The sequence below is a fragment of the Phocoena sinus genome, chromosome 19 (genome assembly GCF_008692025.1).
Source record: "Phocoena sinus isolate mPhoSin1 chromosome 19, mPhoSin1.pri, whole genome shotgun sequence".
Classification (NCBI taxonomy): Eukaryota; Metazoa; Chordata; class Mammalia; order Artiodactyla; family Phocoenidae; genus Phocoena; species Phocoena sinus.
The window spans coordinates 43,789,336-43,798,866 of NC_045781.1; the positions used below are offsets into that span (position 1 = coordinate 43,789,336).

The window sequence follows — 9,531 nt, forward strand, 5'->3', positions numbered from 1 at the left end:
AAAGAATGTTCAACATCATTAATCATTAGAGAAATGCAAATCAAAAGTACAATGAGGTATCACCTCACTCCAGTCAGAATGGCCACCATCAAAAAATCTACAAACAAGGGCTTCCCTGGTGGCGCAGTGGTTGAGAGTCCGCCTGCCGATGCGGGGAGCGTGGGTTCGTGCCCTGGTCCAGGAGGATCCCGCGTGCTGCCGAGCGGCTGGGCCCGTGAGCCATGGCCGCTGGGCCTGCGCGTCCGGAGCCTGTGCTCCGCAACGGGAGAGGTCACGACAGTGAGGGGCCCGCATACCGCAAAAAAAAAAAGAAAAAAAAATCTACAAACAAGAAATGCTGGAAAGGGTGTGGAGAAATGGGAACCGCCTTGCACTGTTGGTGGGAATGTCAATTGATACAGCCACTATGGAGAACAGTATGGAAACTAAAGATGGAACTACCATACGACCCAGCAATCCCACTACTGGGCATATACCCTGAGAAAACCATAATTCAAAAAGAGTCATGTACCACAATGTTCGTTGCAGCTCTATTTACAATAGCCAGGACATGGAAACAACCAAAGCATCCATCAACAGATGAATGGATAAAGATGTGGCACATACAATGGAGTATTACTCAGCCATAAAAAGAATCAAAATTGAGTTATTTGTAGTGAAGTGGATGGACGTAGAAACTGTTATACAGAGTGAAGTAAGTCAGAAAGGGAAAAACAAATACCATATGCTAACACATATATATAGAATAAAAAGAAAAAATGGCTCTGAAGACCTAGGGGCAGGACAGGAATTAGGTGCAGATGTGGAGAATGAACTTGAGGACACGGGGAGGGGGAAGGGTAAGCTGGGTCGAAGTGAGAGAGACGCATGGACATATATACACTATCAAATATGTAACAGCTAGTGGGAAGCAGCTGCATAGCACAGGAAGATCAGCTTGGTGGTTATTGTCCTCCTAGGAGGTGGGATAGGGAGGATGCGAGGGAGATGCAAAAGGGAGGGGATATGGGGATATATGTATATGTATAGCTGATTCACTTTGTTATACAGCAGAAACTAACACACCATTGTAAAGGAATTATATTCTAATAAAAATGTTAAAAAATAAAAAGTAAAAGCCTCATGGGAACAGCAAACCCAAAAACTACAATAGGTACACACAAAAAGAAAAAACAACCCAAACACAACACTAACAATGGTCATCAAACCACAAGAGAACAAAAGAGGAAGGAAAGAAAACAGACCTACAAAAACAAACCCAAAACAAATAAGAAAATGGCAATAGGAACACACATATCAATAATTACCTTAAATGTAAATGGATTAAATGCACCAACCAAAAGACACAGAATGGCTGAATGTATACAAAAACAAGACCTGTATATATGCTGTCTACAAGAGACCCACCTCAGACCTAGGAACACATACAGACTGAAAGTGAGGGGATAGAAGAAGGTATTCCATGCAAATGGAAATTAAAAGAAAGCTGGAGTAGCAATATTCATATCAGACAAAATAGACTTAAAAATAAAGACTATTATAATAGACTAATAAGGACACTACATAATGATCAAGGAATCAATTCAAGAAGATGATATAACAATTGTAAACATATATGCACCGAACATGGGAGCACCTCAATATATAAGGCAAATACTAACAGCCATAAAGGGAGAAGTCAATAGTAACACAATAATAGTGGGGGACCTTAACACCCCACTTGCAACAATGGACACACCATCCAGACAGAAAATCAGTAAGGAAACACTGGCCTTAAATGACACATTTGACCAGATGGACTTAATTGATATTTATAGGGCACTCCATCCAAAAGCAGAAGAAAACACATTCTTCTCAACAGCACACGGAATATTCTCCAAGATTGACCACATCCTGGGCCACAAAGTGAGCCTCAGAAAATTTAAGAAAATTGAAATCATATCAAGCATCTTTTCCAAACACAATATGATGAGATTAGAAATAAACTACAAGAAAAAAAAACTATAAAAAATACAAAGACGTGGGAGCTAAACAATAAGCTACCAAACAACCAATGGATCACTGAAGAAATCAAAGAGGAAATCGAAAAGTTCCTAGAGACAAATGAAAATGAAAGCATCTATGGACTACAACAAAAGCAGTTCTAAGAGAGAAGTTTACAGCAATACAATCTTACACCAGGAAATAAAAATCTCAAATAAACAACCTAACCTTACACCTAAACCAACTAGAGAAAGAAGAACAAACAAAACTCAAAGTTAGCAGAAGGAAACAAGTCATAAAGATCAGAGCAGAAATAAATGAAATAGAGACAAAGAAGACAATAGCAAAGATCAATCAAACTAAAAGCTGGTTCTTTGAAAAGATAAACGAAATTGATAAACCTTTAGCCAGACTCATAAAGAAAAAAAGGTAAGGGACTCAAATCAATAAAATTAGAAATGAAAAAGGAGAATTTACAACTGACACCACAGAAATACAAAGGATCATAAGAGACTACTATATGAAACGATATGCCAATAAAATGGACAACCTGGAAGAAATGGACAAATTCTTAGAAAAGTACAATCTCACAAGATTGAACCAGGAAGAATTAGAAAATATGAATAGACCAATCACAAGCACTGAAATTGAAACTGTAATTAAAAAACTCCCAACAAACAAAACTCCAGGACCTGATGGCTTCACAGGTGAATTCTATCAAACAGGGAAGAGCTAACAGCTATTCTTCTGAAACTGTTCCAAAAAATTGCAGAGGAAGGAAAACTCCCAAACTCACTCTATGAGGCCATGATCACCCTGATAACATAGATATCATACCATACCATAGACACAACAAAGATATCACAAAAAAAGAAAATTACAGACCAATATCACCGATGAACATAGATGCAAAAATCCTCAACAAGATACTAGCAATTTGAATCTAACAATACATTAAAAGGATCATACACCATGATCGAGTGGGGCTTATCCCAAGGATGCAAGGGTTTTTCAGTATCCTCAAATCAATCAGTGTGATAAACCACATGGACAAACTGAAGAAGAAAAACCATATAATCATCTCAATAGATGCAGAAAAAGCTTTGACAAAATGCAACACCCATTTATAATAAAAACTCTTCAGAAAGTGGGCATAGAGGGAATCTACCTCAACATAATAAAGGCCATATATGACAAACCTACAGTTAGCTTCATATTCAATGGTGGAAAGCTGAAAGCATTTCCTCTAAGATCAGGAATAAGACAAGGATGCCCACTATCACCACTTTTATTCAACATAGTTTTGGAAGTCCTAGCTATGGCAATTAGAGAAGAAAAAGAATGAAAAGGAATTGGAAAAGAAGAAGTTAAACCATCACTGTTTGCAGATGACATGATACTATACATAGAAAATCCTAAAGATGCTACCAGAAAACTACTGGAGCTCATCAATGAATCTGGTAAAGTTGCAGGCTAAAAAATTAATACACAGAAATCTGTTGCATTTCTATATACTAACAATGAAAGATCAGAAAGAGAAGTTAAAGAAACAATCCCATTTACCATTGCATCAAAAAGAATAAAATGCCTAGGAATAAACCTACCTATGGAGACAAAAGAACTGTACTCCGAAAAGTATAAGATGCTAATGGAAGAAATTGAAGATGACACAAACAGATGGAAAGATATACCATGTTCCTGGATTGAAAGAATCAATATTGTCAAACTGAGTATACTACCCAAGGCAATCTACAGATTCAATGCAATCCCTATAAAATTACCAATGGCATTTTTCACAGAACTAGAACAAAAAATCTTAAAATTGTAAGGAGCCACAAAAGACCCCGAAGAGCCAAAGCAATCTTGAGAAAGAAAAATGGAGCTGGAATAATCAGGCTCGCTGACCTCAGACTATACTACAAAGCTACAGTCATCAAAATAGTATGGTGCTCACACAAAAATATAACTATAGATCAATGGAAAAGGATAGAAAGCCCAGAAATAAACCCACACACCTATGGTCAATTAATCTATGACAAACGAGGCAAGACTATACAATGGTGGAAAGACAGTCTCTTCAACAAACGGTGCTCAGAAAACTGGACAGCTACATGTAAAAAAAATGAAATTAGACCTTTTTTTTTTTTTTTTTTTTGTGGTACGCAGGCCTCTCACCGTTGTGGCCCCTCCTGTTGCAGAGCATAGGCTCCGGACGCACAGGCTCAGCGGCCATGGCTCACGAGCCCAGCCGCTCTGCGGCACGTGGGAGCCTTGCGGACCGGGGCACGAACCCGCGTCCCCTGCATTGGCAGGCGGACTCTCAACCATTGCACCACCAGGGAAGCCCTTTATTTATTTATTTATTTTTAGTTTTTGAAATTAGACTATCTTTAACACCATACACAAAAATAACCTCAAGATGGGTTAAAGTCCTAAATGTGAGACTGGACACTATAAAACTCCTAGAGGAAAACACAGGCACAACACTCTGACACAAATCACAGCCATATCTTTTCTGATCCGTCTCCCAGATTAATGGAAATAAAAAGAAAAATAAACAAATGGGACCTAATAAAACTCAAAAGCTTTTGCACAGCAAAGAAACCATAAATAAAAGGAAAAGACAACCCACAGATAGGGAGAAAATATTTGCAAATGATGTGACCAACAAGGGATTAGTCTCCAAAATTTACAAACAGCTCATGCAGCTTAATATCATCAAAACAAAAAGCCCAATCGAAAAATTGGCAAAAGACCTAAATAGACATTTCTCTAAAGACATACAGATGGCCAAGAAGCTCATGAAAAGATGCTCAACATCACTAATGATTAGAGAAATGCAAATCAAAACTACAGTGAGATATCACATCACACCAGTCAAAATAGCTATCATCAAAAAATCCACAAACAATAAATGCTGGAGAGGGAGTGGAGAGAAGGGACTCCTCCTACACTGTTGGTGGGAATGTAAATTGGTACAGCCACTGTGGAGAACAGTATGGAGGTTCCTTTAAAAAATAAAAATAGAGTTATCATATGGCCCTGCAATCCCACTCCTGGGCATATATCCAGAGAAAAACATGGTCTGAAAGGATACATGCACCCCAAAGTTCATTGCAGTGTTGTTTACAACCACCAAGACATGAAAGTAACCTAAATGCCCATCTACAGAGGAATGCAGAAAGATGTGGTAAATATATACAAGGGAATATTACTCAGCCTTAAAAAAAGAATGAAATAATGCCATTTGCAGCAACATGGATGCACCTAGAGATTATCGTACTGAGTGAAGTAATTCAGAGAAAGAGAAATATCATATGACATCACTTATATGTAGAATCCAAAAAGAAATTATACAAATGAACGTATTTACAAAACAGAAATGGACACACAGAATTAGAGAATGAACTTATGGTTACTGGCAGGGGTGGGGAAGGGTGAATGGAAGGGATAGTTAGGGAGTTTGGGATTGACACGTACACACCGCTAGAGTTAAAAAGGATAACCAACAAGGAACTACTGTATAGTACAGGGAACTCTGCTCAATGTTATGTGGCAGCCTGGATGGGAGGGGAGTCTGGGGGAGAATGGATACATGTATATGTATGGCTGAGTCACTTTGCTGTGCACCTGAAACTATCACAACATTGTTAATCAGCTATACTCCAGTATAAAATAAAAAGTTTAAAAAATTTTAAAAATTTAAAACAAATGACAAATACTGAATCAAAACAATAAAATAAGACAAAGGAAGGCCTTAAAGAAAGATAAAGAAGGACACTATATAATGGTAAAAGAATCAATACAAAAAGACTGTTTTACACTTGTAAACATATATGCACCTAATATAGGAGCACCCAAATACATAAAACAAATACTAACAGACATAAAGGGAGAAACTGATGGGAATACAATAATACTAGGAGATGTTAACACCCCACTCACATCAGTGGACAGATTTTCTAGACTGAAAATCAATAAGGCAACAGAGATCCTAAGTGATACAACAGAGTTGTATATTTTCAGGACATCACATCCAAAATAAAAACCATAATACACATTCTTTTCATGGAACATTCTCTAGGATTGATCACATCCTAGGGCACAAAACTAACCTCAACAAATTTAAGAGTGTAGAAATTATTTCAAGCATCTTCTCTGACCACAGTGGCATGAAAGTAGAAATCAACCATACAAAAAGAAATGAGAAAAAAAAAATTACATGGAGACTAAACAATGCTACTAAAAAAACAGTAAGTCAAAAAGGAAATTTAAAAGTACCTTGGGACAACAGACAATGATAACACAACCATACAAAATCTATGGGATGCAGCAAAAGCAGTTCTTAAGAGGGAAGTTCACAGCAATACAGGCCTTCCTCAAAAAACAAGAAAAATCTCAAATAAACAACCTAACATACCACCTAAAAGAATTACATAGTTAGGGAGTTAGGGATTGACATGTACATACTGCTATGTTTAAGGTGGATAACCAATGGGGACCTACTGTATAACACAGGGAACTCTGCTCAATATTATGTGATGACCTAAATGGGAGGGCAGTTTGAAAAGGAGTGGATACACGTGTATGTGTGGCTGAATCACTTTGCTGTGTGTCTGAAACAAATACAACACTGTTAATCAACTGTACTCCAATATTAAATAAAAACTTTTAAAAAATAAAATAACATTTAGCTTTTGGCCAACTCTATAAATAAAGTAAAAATCATTGAATTATATTTAAAAAAGAATTAGGAAAAGAAGAACAAACAAAACCTAAAGTCAGCAGAAAGAAGGAAATAATAAAAATCAGGGAGGAAAAAAATTATAAAGAGATTTTAAAAAATAGGAAAAAAATCAATAAAACCAAGAGCTGGTTCTTTGAAAGGGTAAATGAATTTGACAAACCTCTGGCCAAAGTCACCAACAAGAATAGAAAGACAACCCAAATAAACAAAATAAGAAATGAAAAAGGAGAAATCTCAACTGATACCATAGAAATTTAAAAAAATCATAAGAGGATACTATGAACAATTATATGCCAACAAATTTGATAACCTCAAAGAAATGGACAACTTTCTATAAACATAAGCCCACCAAAATTGAATCAAGAAGAAATAGATAATTTGAACAGATCAATCACTAGAAATGAAATAGAATCTGTAATAAAAAATAAATAAAAAAAGAACTCCCTACAAACAAAAATCCAGGACCAGATGGCTTCACAGGCAAATTCTACCAAATATACAAAGAAGAACTTATACCAATCCTTTTCGAACTCTTCCAAAAGATCAAAGAGGAGGGAACACTCCCAAAGACATTCTATAAAACCACTATCACTCTGATACCAAAACCAGACAAAGATACCACCAAAAAAGAAAATTATAGGCCAATATCTTTGATGAATATAGATGCAAAAATTCTCAAGAAAATATAAGCAAACCAAATCCAACAACACATAAAAACGATCATACATCATGACCAGGTGGGATTCATCCCAAGTTCCTAAGGATGGTTCAATGTACACAAATCAATCAATGTAATACACCACATTAACAAAAGTCAAAAATCACATGATCATCTCAATAGATGTAGAAAAAGCATTTGACAAAATTCAACATCCATTCATGATAAAAACTCTTATCAAAGTGGGTATAGAGGGAACATATCTCAACATAATAAAAGCCATTTATGACAAACCCACAGCCAATATAACACTCAATGGTGAAAAGCTGAAAGCCTTCCCACTAAAATCTGGAACAAGACAAGAATGCCCACTCTCACCACGTCTATTCAACATAGTATTGGAAGTCCTAGCCACAGCAATCAGACAAGAAAAGGAAATCATACAGGAAAAGGTATCCAAATTGGAAGAGAAGAGGTAAAACTGTCACTATATGCAGATGACATAATACTATACACAGAAAACCCTAAGGACTCCACACAAAAACTACTAGATATAATAAATGAATTTATCAAAGTAGCAGGATACAAAATTAACATTCAGAAATCAGATGCATTTCTTTACACTAACAAAGAAATATAAGAAAGAGAATGTAAAAACAACTATACCTTTTAAAATTGCAATGGGGCTTCCCTGGTGGCGCAGTGGTTGAGAGTCCTCCTGCCGATGCGGGGGACACAGGTTCGTGCCCCCGTCCGGGATGATCCCACATGCCGCGGAGTGGCTGGGCCCGTGAGCCACGGCCGCTGGGCCTGCGCGTCTGGAGCCTGTGCTCTGCAGCAGGAGAGGCCGCGGAAGTGAGAGGCCCGCGTACTGCAAAAAAAAAAAAAAAAAGAAAAAAAAATTGCAACAACAAGAACAAAATACTTAGGAATAAACCTGAGCAAGGAGGTGAGAGACTTATACATTGAGAACTATAAAACATTAATAAAGGAAATTAAAGAGGATTCAAATAAATGGAAAGATATCCCAAGTTCTTGGATTAGAAGAATTAATATTATTAAAATAGAAATACTACCTAAAGCAGTCTACAGGTTTAATGCAATCCCTATCAGATCACCCATGACATTTTTCACAAAACTAGAACAAATAATCCAAAAATTTATATGGAACCATGAAAGACCCAGAATTGCCAAAGCAATACTGAGGGGGAAAAAAACAAAGCAGGAGGCATAACACTCCCAGAGTTCAGACAATACTATACAGCTACAGTAATCAAAACATTATGGTATTGGCACAAAAACAGACATACAGATCAACAGAAAACAATAAAGAGCCCAGAAATAACCCCACACACCTATGGTCAATTAATCTTCAACAAAGGAGGTAAGAATATAAAATGGGAAAAAGTCTCTTCAGCAAGTGGTGCTGGGAAAATTGGACAGTTGCATGTAAGTCAGTGAAGTTAAAACACACCCTCACACCATGCACAAAAATAAACTCAAAATGGCTTAAAGACTTAAACATAAGACATGACACCATAAAATTCCTAGAAGAGAACACAGGCAAAACATTCTGACATAAATTGAAGCAACGTTTTCTTAGGTCAGTCTCCCAAGGCAATAGAAATAAAAACAAAAATAAACAAGTGGGACTTAATCAAACTTACAAGCTTTTGCACAGCAAAGCAAACCATAAAAAACAAATGTACAAACAAAAAAACCCCAAAAATACAACCTACAGGATGGGAGAAAATATTTGCAAATGATGTCACAGACAAGGGCTTAATCTCCAAAATATACAAATATCTCATACAACTCAACAAAAAACCCACAAACAACCCAATCAAAAAATGGGCAGAAGACCTAAACAGACATTGCTCCAAAGAAGACATACAGATGGCCAGGAGCCACATGAAAAGATGCTCAACAACACTAATTATTAGAGAAATGCAAATCAAAACAACAATGAGGTACCACCTCACACTGGTCAGAATAGCCATCATTAAAAAGTCTACAAATGACAAATGCTGGAGAGGGTGTGTAGAAAAGGAAACCCTCTTATACTGTTGGTGGTGATGTAAGTTGGTGCAGTCACTATGAAAAACAGTATGGAGGTTCCTCAGAAAACTAAAAATAGAACTAC

The 9,531-nt window shown here is 36.8% G+C and overlaps 1 long non-coding RNA gene across 2 annotated transcripts in view; it reads right to left on the reverse strand.

Moving 5' to 3' along the window:
* The window catches only part of LOC116743733, a 43,847-nt gene extending 35,733 nt beyond the window's left edge, over positions 1-8,114 (reverse strand). For both annotated transcript variants that reach the window (XR_004346872.1, XR_004346871.1), the window contains exon 1: positions 8,055-8,114. This is a non-coding gene — a long non-coding RNA (uncharacterized LOC116743733). The remainder of the gene's footprint in view (positions 1-8,054) is intronic.
* Between the last annotated feature and the right edge of the window lie 1,417 nt (positions 8,115-9,531).